At 42.9% G+C, this 15,998-nt stretch overlaps 1 protein-coding gene across 2 annotated transcripts in view; it reads right to left on the bottom strand.

Annotated features, from left to right (window-relative positions):
• The window catches only part of oxr1a (oxidation resistance 1a), a 278,911-nt gene extending 268,406 nt beyond the window's left edge, over positions 1-10,505 (bottom strand). For both annotated transcript variants that reach the window (XM_072692289.1, XM_072692287.1), the window contains exon 1: positions 10,428-10,505. The gene's annotated coding sequence lies outside the window, so the exon portion shown is untranslated. The remainder of the gene's footprint in view (positions 1-10,427) is intronic.
• Positions 10,506-15,998: the final 5,493 nt, after the last annotated feature.

Raw genomic sequence — 15,998 nt, forward strand, 5'->3', positions numbered from 1 at the left:
AGGAGGCGATGACCCGGGGGGGTCAATGGGTTGGGTTACTGGAGCTTAGCGAAGCAAATCCCTCTCTAATCCCGAGACAGCGCTGTAGCCCTGTTTACAACGTGGAAGTAAGAACCTTCACTGCTCTGTGGTCATTTCTAACAGCCACCAGCAAAAACACCATACTGTGCTACAAGATGACTGGCCTGCAAGCTGTTGTTGAGACAAACAAAATAAAAGAGTTCTTGAGGATTGACTGCTGGAAAACAAAATGCCTTTAATGCCACAGTCAGGACAGGAGGGGGCTGAGTGAACTTCTCTGAGGCTGCCCCAGGACAGTGAGAAGTTCACTAAGCAAGGTTACTGAAGATGTAAAAGTGCTGAAGTTAACAACAACTGACAGGTAGTCCATAGTATTGCTAGTAGCAACAAAACAAGCAGCCATGAATGCATTGTGGATTGCTAGGGAAGAAACGCATGCAATTCCCAGAGAGAGGGCAAACTGACAAAAAGACTGCACTGAGATTACGCCTAGAGGCCCACAGGCTAGATAGCCAAGCAAGTAGGAACAGAAAGTTATTAAAGGTAGAAAAACTACATACACTAACAAACATGAACACAATTTTCCCTACATTCAAAACGGTCTTGTTTGTACAATACTTTTTACTACAGACGTTTTCAAATGTGGGTGCAGCCCCTTAAAATCAGGGTAATGATGAGGTAACCCCCTCAGTGTTTCTTCCTGAGTACGAAACTAGACATACAGTGAGAAAATGTGTGAGAAAAAATGTGAGAAAATAACATTTGGCTAAAGCTAATCATGCAATAGAAAAGCTGTAAGTTCACTGATAAAACATAGTGGTATTAATAAATGAGATTTTTTACTCAACCAAACTGCATAGAAACCATAAAATGCATTTATTGAGTATTTAAAGTTCTTCGATGTATAAATAGTACGTACTTGACTTTGATTGGGGCACAAATGCCCAGACTCAATGTTATTAACCATTTTACAACCCTGTTATGTTGCCTTAGAATAAAAAATAAAAAAAAAACTAATTTCTCACCAAGATCAACAATAAGCTCTGCTTTTATTGGCTACATCCTGCAACATCCTGGCTACACAATAGCACATAACATCACTGTAAAGAAAACACCGTAATTACTCCTGAGTCTGACTGGATAGTGCTGCTGTCCTCTCATTGTGTCCTCTCAGTGAGATGTGCTGTAAGCTAGCTGAAGAGATTGTAGCTGGATTAGCTTTTAGCCTTGCCCCCACTCGCTTTCCTGGTTTTAGCTTCCCCGAGTCTTATCTATAAAACAATAAGCCGGTGCTCCCTAGAGGATGTGGAGCAGAGATGGTAAAAGTCACTTGGCTAGCATTAGCTTTTGGCTTAGCACGGATCCTCGCTTGCTTCCCTGGTTTTAGCTTTGTTTTAGGTCCCGTTTTGTGGACACTGGCACAAGAACAGCTGGGGTCACAAGGTCTGGTTTCACATAGCAATCCATATATTCCCATAACTAGCAGATTCTGAAGGTGATGTGCTGCTCTCCAGTATCAACAACTCAATATTTACAATTTACATTTATGGCATTTAGCAGACGCTCTTATCCAGAGCGGCAAAAGTGCTTCACTATATCAGTTAGTTCGAATAGACTAAAATTTAAAGATCCTCTAAGTTTAGACACGACTAAACACAAGTTAATATGGAGACCATAGTACTCTACTCTTCACCTAAGCACTCTCACAAGAGGTGGGTCTTCAGTCTGCGTTTGAATATTCACCCAGAGTTACTGTCGTGGTGTTTTACTGTTTCACCAGTGGGATGGGATCATGTACATTTTGGGCGTGTCAATATAGTAAGTCTGTTACATAACAGTATGTATAGGAATTGGCCTGTTTTATATTTCTGTTTTGGTTCTGATGGACGACACAACAGTGTTTGAGGTTGAAGATTGGTCAGTTACATGTACTGAATGTACTCTCATTACTCTCATTACAGTTATACCAAGGTAAATACAGTTTTCCATTCTACGTCCCCTCTTTAACACCTTAAAAAGCTCATGGAAGTGTTCTATTACTTCTATTAGTAAAGAATAGCCCCACCAGTTTGTACAGAAGTCCCTGTGGTTACTGAATAATACGTCTTGGTGTGTAATAAGCCTTGAAGGGGTTAAGGCCTGTGCCTGTCTAGCCACTGTGGGTGCTGCTTTTGACACACTACCACTACCGGAACTCCAGTTATAAGGAAAGGAACTGCCAAAACCTTACTAAATCCAACAGAATAGATACAGAATAGATCATCAGTTAAGAAAACTATTCCCAATTAGTCTTTATTTTCAGTCTTTAACTGAACTAAAGCTCGGTCTTGGTATTCCTGTGTTCTTAAAGGCACTCTTCAATTGCTAAGAGCAGGTCTGAGTCACCGTCTGCCTGCCTGACTTATCACTTAAGCGTGTATCTGAGCACCACTCTGGCTCACCTGGGAGGATTCTCTATCCCCTCCTCAGGCCAGAGGATTTACTTTGTTACGTAACTCTCTGGAGTGAGCCGCTGATGCTGTTGTACTCACTGGTGTCCAGCCTGAGATAAGCACAGATGCTGCACGTGTACATGTCTGAGTGTGCAAACGTGTGCACGAGTGTGTGCATGTTACAGGACTGGCTTAAAAAGAACAACACCTCGCTTCATCAAAACCAATCAATCCCGGATTTAAATGAAGTGGCAACAGCTTACACTGCAAAATGGTGTTCATAATGAAAGCAGTATTTACACCCATGAGCCAAAACATTATAACCAAATTGCATCATAACAATTGCTTATATCAAGGTCTGGGATGCATGATAGACAGTAACTGAACAGTCGTGGATCAGGCATAACGTTCTGGGTGGTCTTGCTTTTGTTGGAGTAACTGTCTCAACTGTCTAGGAGAGGCTTTCTACTAGATTTTGGAACATTTCTGTAAGGATCTGATTGAATTCAGCGACAAGTGAGGTCAGGATGTCGAATGAGCTCCACCCCACATCATTTCCAACTCCACAACTCATCCCACAAGCATTGGATAAAGCACCAAACACAGTTAGTGCCAATAGATTCATGTTGATCTACTCCAGATAGTCCTATTCTATTGCCAATACATCTCTACAGGAACTAAAAAATGAAATGTCACTGAAATGTGTCCTCTGCATTTGACTCATCTGTGGTAGTAAACACACACACACACACACACACACACACACACACACACACACACACACACACACACACAAACACTAAACTAGGGGCAGTGAGCACACCCACTCCCAAAGCAGTGGGCAGCCAACTCCAGGGCCTGGGGAGCAGAGAGTGTGAAGGGCCTTGCTCTAACTGCTGAGCCACCACTGCCCTACTACTTGACAAAAGCAGCTTTATGCACTTATTAGAATGGGTGTCCACAAACATTTGGACATATAGTGCATCACGGAACCACAGAGGCAACTGGGCAGTTGACCCAATACCATTTCCATCACAAAGGTAATGAACCACCACTCTTTATTGGGTGCAGGCTGGAAGGAAATAATCTCCACATTCTTTAAACCTAACCTACAGACAAGATGAATCAGGTAGTGCAACATGGTGCTATAACCAACACAATCTCAGTTTAGCTGGGGGGTGTTCAAATCCAGGAGCCAATCAAAGTCTCCATATCTCAAACAATGAAGTCTCAGCCTGACAGTCTCCATCAGCTCTTTAATCTGGCAAAGGTTTTTATTGCAATGCTGAACTGAAGCACTTGGCTAAAATTTGTTTCCTCACAATATGAACTTTATTAAATGTCAGCTGCAGTATTTCTCACAGTAGCCAATTCCCACAAGACAGGGTAGGGCTAAAAGAAGATAGCCAAGCATTTTCAACTTGCGGTTCCTACATCATGTAAGTGGCAATTCAGGGGAACTGTGGAGGTCAGGATGATCGGGGAACTGCTCATCTGCTGGGAACAAAAGAGGCTCAAAACCACCTGCAGAAATGTTAAGCTAAGTCAAGCGTGGTGGTGCACTATTCTACTGTGCAGCGTTGCTTGAATAAACATCTTAAAACCTTAATAGAAGAGTCATGAGAAGAAAAACTTACCTGTGACCTGGCTACAGAACAACTGACATCAAAGAGTCAGTGAAGTGACCGTGCTGGTCTCTCCTGCCAGGCTGATCCACCTGGGGTCACAGAAGCACGTGTATTCTGGCATACTGGTTGGGGCAGTGTTGGCTCAGCGTTTACAGCACCAGGCTATTGACAGGGTTGTGGGTTTGATACCCAGGCTCAGCAAGCTGCCACTGTTGGACCCCACATGGAAGAACCTTAACCATCTCTGCTCCTGAGGCGCCACAGCGATGTCTGCCCACCACTCCGGGCACATGTGATCACTGTATGTGTGTGTTCACTGCACAGATGGGTTAAAGGCCAAGGCTAAATTCCATCTGTGTCCAGATCTGTACTGACTGATATCACAGTTGCTCTGCAAATCATTAGATTCTAGGTAGCTTCAAATGGCTGCTATCAAACGCTAGCTACAGCAGTTTTTCAGCAACTGGAGACCTCCGACAGATGGTTTACTGCCCTGTGTAGTAAAATCTTGAGTCACATTACACAGAAGGAGAATATAGCATTAGGAGTGTTGCCCAAGGTCTCTTATTGGCATACTGGCAAGGGAACTGAACTCTACTGTAGTCTGCCACTACACTAACCTTGGTACATGCTATTTTTTTCATTATGTTAAATGAAGTAAATAAACAGTAATTGTGCAGTAAAATAGCAGGGCCTATCACTCAGGCCTACATTTACCAATGGTAAATTGAGTTTTTAATATAGAGCTCTGCCTGAAAGGCTGTCTTAAGGGTTGTTCTTGTATAAAAGCTTTATGGTCAGACAGAAAGGAGACCAGGAAAGTACTTTCCAAAGTGAAGACCAGCCTGTCTTACCTTTACAGTAAGTGACAGTGAAGTGCTTTTTAAGCAATAAATGCTGCTGCCTGACTGAGCCCTGCCATGCTGAAGAGTAAAGCCCACTGGACTGAGTGCTTTACTCTACAGTTTGAAGCCAAAAGCAGAGTCCGCTCTCCCTCATCCAGTGCTGATGATTGCTGTCCTACTTTGTTAAAATTAGCCATGTATTTATTCTGCGCACGTGTCCTTGTTGTTACAGCAATCAGGGACAGAGTTGCCACAGGTGGGAAATCGTGACGGTATCTACAGTACAGAATTAGGACTAAGCATGTGTGAAACAACTGAGAAACTTCCAGAGCTCCTCTGCTCACGGTCCCAGCTTGGCTCAGCAGCACTAAGCCAGTGCCAGTTAAAAGTTATACTGGCCTTTGTAATAAGGATATCGTAGAAGGCCATAACATGCAAATGAGCTCTCTAACCAATCGCAGAGCTGGGTGTAATATAGGCAGCTAATTTAACAATCAGGCTAATCTTATTCTCCCCTGATTTTCACCACTGCTTCTACTCGAACGACGCTAATGCAACATCTAACAGGCGTTGAATAATGGGGGGAGTGGGAGGGCCAATTCAGCCTTTATTGTCATTATACTAACACAGGGTTGTACAGTACAGCGAAACACTGCTAGGCTAAATCCCCAGTGCAGTAATGGGTAAGACATGGGAGAGTAGTGCAAGAACAATTGAAAATAAATACAATACAGTAAACACAAACAAAAATAATAGTAATAATAGTAATAATAATAGAGGTGTGAGTCAAGGTGCTGTTACTATATTAATAAGTAAAATGAAATAGATATATACTCCAGCGATTATAACAGAGTGTTGTACGCATAAATGGAACAGTAGAGTGTGTTTAGGTGTAGTGTGCTGAGGCAGACCAGGTCTGGTGTTGATAAACAGTATCGCAATTTCAGTGAGAACAGCAACACAGTAAAATACTGCCATGCACTCAAATAATGTCAGAGATTGGTGACAGTCTAAGAGCAGTGTCTGCTAGCAACATTAGCCTAGGATCTAGGAACTAGCCTAGGATCTAGAAGCTAGTAGTGTTTTGACTGATTAACTACATTTGGTATAAATGATAAATTATGTGAATGCAACACTGCGCTGAACAATTCCTTTAAATACTATAAGTTTTATTCAAAATGAATTAATGATTTTTATGTATCAACATTTATTTATTAGTTTTGAAGTCATATTAGAATCATTTGTTGTTCAGTTAATTATTCTGGACTTTTTTTTTTCTCTTTATATAAAAAAGAATTCTTTATTTTTTGTAATGTTATAATTATATTATTAATTCAAACGTCAATTTTTGTAAATGTATTTTATTAAATTAATATTTATTTACATTTTAATGTAATTATTTGAAATAAGTCAGTCTATACATGAATCTGCAACTAAATTGATCTTGTATTGTTAAAATATTGCTTTTAATTGGAAGTGTATGCATTATTCAACTATTAAATACATAGAACCTCCTTCATCTAGCGGCTGTAGTTCTGAGTATGGGGCTTTGTAAGGTTTTAAACACTCATATCTTGACATCAATGCAGTGTTGAAGTGATATGTTTTTCTATTTCTTCCTTTAAATACAAATGAAATTGAATTAAGCAAAAATTGCAATGGATTACAATGTTAGTCAGTAGAACAATGAGAAGAATTTAAGTAACACTGGCGTTAACGCTTATGGCATGTTATTTTGACAGCTAATTACAAGGACAGATCTATGGAACAGGCTTGCTTACAGGCTCAATGATGCTGATTAGGCAGACTACTTAGGTACTGAACTCTTCTGCATGATACTGAATTATTTGGTACTCTATGGTACTGAAGTCATTTGATTGGTATCATAAACATACTGGATTTTCATATTCAGCCTTACTATAGACTTTACCCACTCAAATACCAATTTTCAAAAGAGAATCAATCTCGGAAATTGAACCGTGGATTAAGCTGATGTTCACTTTACAGAGAGACCTTGTTTACAGAGAAAGCAACTTTCACCCTCAGTGAACTCCTGAGAGGGGCTTTGCTCCGGGTTGTTTGCTCATACAAGCCCCCAGCCTTGTTTTTCAAATCCGTCATCAAGGTTACAAAGCTGAATCCACACAGGAATTCTGTGATATAGATATATAGAATATAGAAAGTCTATATTGTTATCTGTTAGTGGGAGGATAAGACAGTAAGGAACATTTAACTGATATGGCACAGCAATAATTAAAAAAACAGCAAAAATTACAGCACTCCAATGTTTTTCTTTATCAAAATTTTGGGTCGCAGATGAGGGTATAAAATTGGCCCAATCTCTGATTTGTTGGGACAGTTTTTGTTCAAATATTTACCTTCGTTTAGTAACAAGCAATAAAGACTCATTTACATACTTCTCCCCTAAAATCTGCTGCATTTTGACATCTAAAAACACACTAAAAACTTCTTCTTCTTCTTGAGACAGCTCAAGAAATTCAACCTGCCACAGACCCTGATGATCCAGTTCTACACAGTGATCATCGAGTCCATTATCACAGCCTCCATAACTATCTGGTTTGGTTCCTCCACCTCACAAGAAAGAGTTAAACTCCAGCGCATCATCAGGACAGCAGAGAGGATCATTGGATGTAACCTGCCATCACTTCAGCAGATCTACACCAGCAGGGTGAGGAAGCGGGCTGGCAAGATTACATCTGACCCCTCACATCCTGGACACCTCCTCTTCCAGACACTCCCCTCTGGTAGAAGACTGCGATCCATCAAAACCAGCACAACACGCCATGCTAAGAGCTTCTTCCCCAGAGCTGTAGCGCTCCTCAATCACAGTGGACACCTCCCACTGTAAACCTCAAAACATACAACTGAACTGTACCAAACCGGACTGAACAGCTATTTTGCACTCTACCTATTTGCACTATGACTATTTGCACACTGTACAGATGTTCTCTTCTGTAAATATCAGCTCTTTACTTTCTGTAAATATCAGCTCTTTATTACCTTTAGTACTTTTACTTTTTTAATTTATCCCCTACACTATTTATTGTTTAGTGTCATTTTCCGGGGCAGTGGTGGCTCAGCAGTTAGAGCTCCGGGATGTCGATAACAGGGTTGTGGGTTCGATTCCCGGGCTCGGCAAGCTGCCACTGTTGGGCCCTTGAGCAAGGCCCTTTACCCTCTCTGCTCCCCGGGCGCTGGAGTTGGCTGCCCACCGCTCTGGGTGTGTGTGTGTACTCACTGCCCCTAACACATGTGTGTGTGTGAGTGTGTGTTCACTACCAGATGGGTTAAATGCGGAGGACACATTTCGCTGTACAGTCCACACTGTACAGTGACAAATACGTGCACCTTTAGTTTAAGACTGTGTTCTGTGTTTTTGTTACTTGTCATACGTGTTGCTCTCACCAAGACAAATTCCTTGTATGTGTAACATACTTGGTGAAATAAAGAGATTCTGATTCTGATTCTGATAAAAACACTGTCCTTACAGACACAGACAAGCTACTCTTCAGACAAAGAATCTAGGGGAGCGCAGATTCTCACAGATTCACAGATACCTCGCCTTATTAATACAGTTCTTACAGGTTTTACCACTATAAGCCCCGGCACCTTTTACAGAGACACAAGGCTGAAGCTTCCTCCTTAAGCAAATACATACAGGGCACCGTGACTACTGTAGCACAGGTTATATAAACACAGACATATAAATTATGAGTTATATAGCTAAACAGTAACTCCCAAGAACAACAGTACAAGAATTTAATAACAAATATTCATCAAATCTACATATTATTTTTATGATTATTATATTATTGGTAGTTGCTGTAATCATTTTCAAGATGGAATGACCCAAAACCATGTGTAACTCCTAAGCTTTACATCTCTTAATAGGGGTTAAACAGAATTTAAAACCACAATTTTAACTACTTACATATTTAACTATTCTTTCAATCAGAAACTCAAGCAAAAATCTAACATAAAAAATGACGTGATACAGTTTTTCTTCTGAATAACACAAAATAAAAGTATAATACAAATGTATAATAACAGATATGCATTATATATGCAGTTATTATATGATATTATGGCATAATAATAATAATTAATTGTTTTTTTACATTATTTTTCATAATACTGCTATTGAAATTGTCTGATACTCAAGATTTCAGTGTATCAACCCATACTCAAGATTTCATTATCAGTATTATATAAAACAAAATGAACTGTATATATATATATATATATATATGTGTGTGTGTGTGTGTGTGTGTAATAATACCAATAAATCTACCTATACCTATACCTACATACTGAAACCAGTTAAAAAACAACTGAGAATGACCGTTTTAAAATCTTAACTACTGGCTAATAATTATCTGATCTGATGCTGGAACCCTGACCCTGTACTGGCTGGTGCTGCTACCAGTCTAATACCAAACTCTCCAGTATTGGTTGATACTGATCTTAAAACCGAGTAATGGCCAATACTGAAATCGTCAGTATTACCTGATACTGATATTTACAGTATAAAGTCGTAAGTAACATCTGAAACTCATACTGAAACCATGCAAATCAGCTACAGCAGACACTAATATTACAATTCTGAGTGTCTGACAAAACTGACTCAGTACTGAAATCTGAGTATCAGTGGATACCAGTTTTCTTAAAGATCAACTACTGAGCTTTAAATGAGCTGTTTCTAACTAAAGCATCTAAAGGTAGACCCTTAATACTCAAACACTCGACCACCCAACAAGCAGAACCACACAGCTAACCTCACCTCACACTGTGGAGAGAGTCGTTACACATTCAGATCACATTCATTCTTCTGCTCCTCAGATATCCAATCTAGGATTATCTGCAGGGGTCATCAATACAACATGCTCTCTCAAACTCACATCATCAAAAAGACCCCAAGGAGCCAGGTCTGTAGACCCAGACCAGGCATCTATGCCCCCATAATATGAGCTGCCTCTTTCCCAGACCAGTGCAAGTCAGGTCCTCTCTGCACCCGGCTCACACTCAACTTCCAGGACAGAGGATGCTCAGCCCTTCCAGCCTCTTGCTCCAGCCACCGCTGGTTATGTAAGTCATGTGTAAGTCAATGCCAGCAGAAATGACCAGACAGACAACACTGACCAAGAAGCCCAGCAAACCAGTGACCCTTAGTGCTCCACTGTCAGGGGGGGCAGGACGGTGGTCTGGGCCAGAGGAGCCCACCTGAACGCCCCCCTTTCTGAGTCACAGCATCGTCTGAAAAGTTGATGCCACCTTAAAGGGTCTGTAAACACACCGTCCCGTCCCGGCAGAGCGCGCGCTCTCGAGTTTCATGTGCACTTCCTCCGGTGTCCGGTGATACGGAGCCGGTTTACGTCGCGCGTCACAAACGGGGCAAAAGCGAGGAGGGGGGGCAAGCAAATAAACAAATACACAGACAAACAAATAAACAAACAAACAAATAAATAAGCGTCGTCACTTACTTTCAGAGCGTCATCGCTGCAGCGCGCGAGCCTCTCTCTGCAGAAACTCGTGCGTTTTTCGCTGCAGAGTAATCTGACCTTCTCAGGATAGACCCTACCATCTCCGCCGGGCAGAGGGGGGCTCGGGTCGTACCACAGCGGAGCGGTTCAACTTTCAGGCTTTGCTGAGAGGGGAAATGGGGTCATTTTACATGCCTAATCATTTAAAACTCCCACTTTTTATTTTTTTATAAAGAAATGCGATGATATTTGGTCAGATTTTGTGGTGGTTGGGTTAGCTTGGCTAACCGGTAGACTGGACCGTGCTGCGGTGGGGCAGGGGACGCACCTGCCTGTGTCTGTGGCTGAGATGCTTTATGAGTTTTAGATAAAGATTAAAGATTAGAATTGTGTCCCAAAACTTTCTGCATAATATAATAATTGAGATGAATAAATGTCTGTGTTGTTAAATGGTTCAGGTGGAAGGAAAGTCATGTGGTGGTCTTGGTCATGCAGTCATGCGGTGGTCTTGGTGGAAGGAAAGTCATGTGGTGGTCTTGGTCATGCAGTCATGCGGTGGTCTTGGTGGAAGGAAAGTCATGTGGTGGTCTTGGTCATGCGGTCATGCGGTGGTCTTGGTGGAAGGAAACTCATGTGGTGGTCTTGGTCATGCGGTGGTCTTGGTGGAAGGAAAGTCATGTGGTGGTCTTGGTCATGCGGTCATGCGGTGGTCTTGGTGGAAGGAAACTCATGTGGTGGTCTTGGTCATGCGGTCATGCAGTGGTCTTGGTCATGCGGTGGTCTTGGTGGAAGGAAAGTCATGTGGTGGTCTTGGTCATGCGGTGGTCTTGGTGGAAGGAAAGTCATGTGGTGGTCTTGGTCATGCGGTCATGCGGTGGTCTTGGTGGAAGGAAAGTCATGTGGTGGTCTTGGTCATGCAGTCATGCGGTGGTCTTGGTGGAAGGAAAGTCATGTGGTGGTCTTGGTCATGACCGCTATCGATAACATGGTTCTGGGTTTGATTCCCGGGCTCGGCAAGCTGCCACTGTTGGGCCCTTGAACAAGGCCCTTTACCCTCTCTGCTTCCCGGGCGCTGGAGTTGGCTGCCCACCGCTCTGGGTGTGTGTGTGTACTCACTGCCCCTAGTTCACTAGTGTGTGTGTGTGTGTGTGTTCACTACCACAGATGGGTTAAATGTGGAGGACACATTTCGCTGTACAGTGACAAATACGTGCACCTTTACCTTTTATTAAGTTGTCAAGATGCAAATAATAATCCGGTGTAGTCTGGTGTGAAACGTTCAGTTCTAGTGGTACTGGCCCAGTTAGAAAGAAAACTCAGTGCATCAAGAGCCACCATGCACAGACGTCTCCAGGTAAGGGGCCACAACTGCTGCTAATTCCTAATATCAAGCCACTACTGAACCAGAGACAAGGTCAGAAGAGTCTATCCTGAGCTAAGGAGGAAAAGAACTGGACTGTTGCTCAGTGCTCCAAATTCAGATGAAAGTAAACTTTGCATTTCATTTGGAAAACAAGGCTGTTCCCTCAGTCTGCGATGGTTTAGGGTGCCGTGTTGTCTGTTGGTGTTGGTCCGCTGTGTTTTATCCAGTCCAAAGCCAATGCAGCCTGAAGTCTACCAGGAGATTTTGGAGCATGCTTCATGTTTTTTCATCTGATGCTGATTTCCCTTCTCCAGCAGGACTCAGCACCTCCTCACAGTGCCAAAACTACTACCAAATGGTTTGCTGACCATGACTTTACTCTGCTTGATTGGCCAGCCGACTCCCTGGACCTTAAACCCCATAGAGAATCTATGGGTCTTTGTCAAGAGGAAGATGAGAAACACCCGACGCAGCAATACAGACAAACTGAAGACCACTGTCAAATCAGCCTGGCTGCTTTAGTAACACCTCAGCAATGCCACCGGCTGATTGCTTCCATGCCTTATTCTGTATTGTACATCCTTTTCTGTTTCTCATGAAATATTTTAAAAATTTGAGAGACTGGATTTCTGATTTTCATGAACTTTTAGCCAAACAGATGTAAATCAAAAGTAAAACAAAATAAGGCTTTAAATATATAACTTTATGTGTAATTAATATCAAATTTATGACTTTTTAAATTAAATTATGAACAAAAAATAACTTTTGATACCATTTTCAAATGTTTTGAGGTGCAAACTTGTGGGTTACAACCAGGCAGAAAAGCTGATGAGGGACAGTGTATGTGATGTGGGATGCAGGGAAGGGCGGGAGGGGCATGAGGCAAGACACTGGCACTTTTCCCCGCTCCCGGCGGGGGACCGCTCTGTCACTGCAGCACACGGCACAGCCTGCTGACTCAAGCGTTCTGCTTTGTCATTTCACTCACAGCCTGCTCACACTCCCTGGACACGGCCGGCCTCAGCTTTCCGGACCATGAGCCTCATGATGTGTCAATACTATGCATGGAAAGCTGGGGTATGTGCTGCAGTTTCCCTACACTTTCATGAGTATGTGCATAAATCCTTGGTATTAATTAATGTATGCATCATGAGCCATATCATGTATTGTTGATATACAGATGTTACCGAAGTTAGCTGCTTGGCTTAGCCGTGCACACTGCCACAAAATCTGACACTGATTTCCCCCCAAATTATACAATACCCCAATGAGAATGGCCTGAAAATCCACCATATGGCCACAAGTATGCGGACACCTGGCCATCACACCTGTGTGAGGTTTTTGGACATCCTATTGCAAAACCATAGGCATAAATGTGAAGTCCTCTTTGTGGCTGTTAGAGGAAGATGAGATCTGGCTTGCTAATTTGGGTTGAGGTCCTCCACAACAAACTTGCCAAACCAGGTCTTTATAGACCCAGCTTTGTGCACAGGTACCCAGTCAAAAATGGCCCTTTGCTGCCACAAAGTTGGAAGCCCAATTGTCCAAAATTTCTTTGTGTGCTGTAGCTTTAGCATCACCCTTCCCTGGAACTAAGAGCGGAGCCAACAGTATGAAGAACAGCCTATATCATCATCCCTCCTCCACCAAACTTTACTGTTTGCACTATGCAGTCCAGTAAGCAGCATTCTCCTGGGATCCACCAAATCCAGATTTGTCAATCAGACTGCCAGATAGTGAGGCGGGATTAATCACTCCAGAGGACACGTTTTCACTGCTCCTGTGGCAGCATACACCACTGTATCTGATACTCTGCATTGCTCATAGTAATCTTAGGCTTGTGTGCAGCTGCTTGGTTGCGGAGACACATTAGGTGAAGCTTTTGTCGTGCAGTTATTGTGCTGATGTTTCTTCCAGAGGCAGACTGGAACTCTAATTGTGAGTGATGCAACAGAGGATTCACAATGTTTACAAATGACCCACTTGAAAATTAAGTCCTCTCTGAGTTTGTTTTGTCTTCTGTTTCATGACCAAGCTGTTGTTGCTCCTAGACACTTCCATTTCACAGTAATAGCACTTACAGTTGGCTGGGGCAGCTCTAGCAAAGGTGGCAAGCTATTACAGTGCTGTGTTTAAAGTCACTGAACTCTTTAGTATTCCCAATGTTTCTGTATGGAGACTATGGAGACGACTATGTGCTTGATTCTTAGCTTGAACTGTTAGCCATGGAAATGGCCCAAACATCTTGACTTAAGAATTAGGAGGGGTGCTCACATATTTGGCCACACAGCGTACCCCAAAAATATGAAAACAGTCATTTAAATGCGGTAGAGCCGGGTAGAGCTTGAATAAATCAATCAAGGTCACCGTTGAACATATCAGTGTTCAAGTTTTTTAAGTTTAAGCTTTTGAACACGGACCCCCTCCACTCATATGCACACCAAAACACAGCCCCCCTCCCCTGAACATGTTCCTGTTGTTCTCATTCAGCTTTCACCACAGCAACCGTGCCATCTGTGCCGTGTCACAAATCTTCACAATCTGACTGCAAACACCCTCGTCCTCACATGCCTGTTGTGCTCGCTGTGGTCAGACACTGCATGCCACCCAACTACATAATGCCCTGTACGAGGGTCTACCTGGTTGCTATGGTGATCCAGTCCAAAAATCCCCTCAGTCTGAACATAATTGACCGCAACGTCCTTAACAAAGAGGATGTGGCTCGTTCACAAAGCTTGAAGAGGAAGGACAAGTGTGTAGACAGAATTGCGTAATTCGTGGTCATTTACAGCCTGCCCGACAAGGGGGTCACTTAGCTGTGAGATTGAAGCTGGCAGACCTGAACAGGCGTGGCCTATAAGTTAAGCTTATATCATCGCCATTGGTCTCAGGGCCTGGCCCACTAGTGCCTCCAGTGACACAAACATGACTCTCTATGACACAATCTGTTATGTAAGACGTTTTAAGTGTCCTTTTTGATGTATGTGGAACACATCTGCTGTGTCACACCTGTTGTCACGGTGACCAGACTTTAAAAGTCCATACAGAAACATATTCCTATGTGAAGGTGGGCTGATTGGGACATATGAATAATACACACATGAGTGTAATATACTGTAGCTGTCAGATGTGGGTGTAAATATATATGTTTGTGTATATATATGATATGACAGTAGCGGGACGTCGTGGCATTAACTGTAAATAGTGACCTGAGTCATCCCTCTGGCATCAATGGTCTGTGGGGCACCACTGTTATGCCGTTGGGAGGCACTCAATGTGCGAGAAGTCCATTCTCGGTACATCTTCACTATGGTGGCTCTAGAACATCCCACAAAGTTAGCAGTTTCTAAGATGCTCCCACCCTTCGCCCAGTACCCTAATGATTATTATCATTACATTTTGGACATCAGACAAATAGCCCTTTTTGCCCATGACCATAATATTACACTCTGCTACAACTGACCAGTGTGCTCGCTTATTTATACTAGCAGCAAACCCTGTCACGTGGCATCTGTAGTGTCCTGGCCCAAGTTCATTCCAAATAATATTCTGATATGACTGTGACAGTGGACGAAAGGTGGCAGCATCTTGGAGCCACTGAGAATGGCCTTCCAGCACACTGAATGGCTTCCCAATGGCACAACAGTGGTGCCCCATGGGCCACTGATGCCACATGTGATGATGGCACATGTGTAAGTCTAAATAGAGCAGACCATCCTCACAAACTCAATGACTGTGCACGAAGGAGATTAGTGAGGGAGGCCACCAAGACACCTAGGACTACTCTGAAGAAGTTAAATTAAAACCACCATGCTTCACGGCGGGGATGGTGTGTTTGTGGTGATGTGCAGTGTTTGGTGTCCCCCAAACATAACATCTAATCTGTTGGCCAAAGAACCTTCATCTAGTAGACCTTGGAGTCTTCCACATATCTTTGGGTGAACTGTAGTAACTCTCTTTGCCGCTCTCCCCGAAGAATCCGGGCAACCAGCCAATTGTACGCTGCATACTCTCAACCAGAAATCACCATCCACCTGGAGGACTGTATCAGGCACTAGTGGGGTTTACCCAGGACCAAGTGCCTACCCACATCTGGGTATACAGACACACACTCAATCAAACACTCACACACTCATTTACGCACACCATGGCAAATCTAGAGTAACCAGTTCACCTGATCTCCATGTTTTTGCACTGCTATCTGGACA

Source organism: Salminus brasiliensis, chromosome 1 (genome assembly GCF_030463535.1).
Source record: "Salminus brasiliensis chromosome 1, fSalBra1.hap2, whole genome shotgun sequence".
Classification (NCBI taxonomy): domain Eukaryota; kingdom Metazoa; phylum Chordata; class Actinopteri; order Characiformes; family Bryconidae; genus Salminus; species Salminus brasiliensis.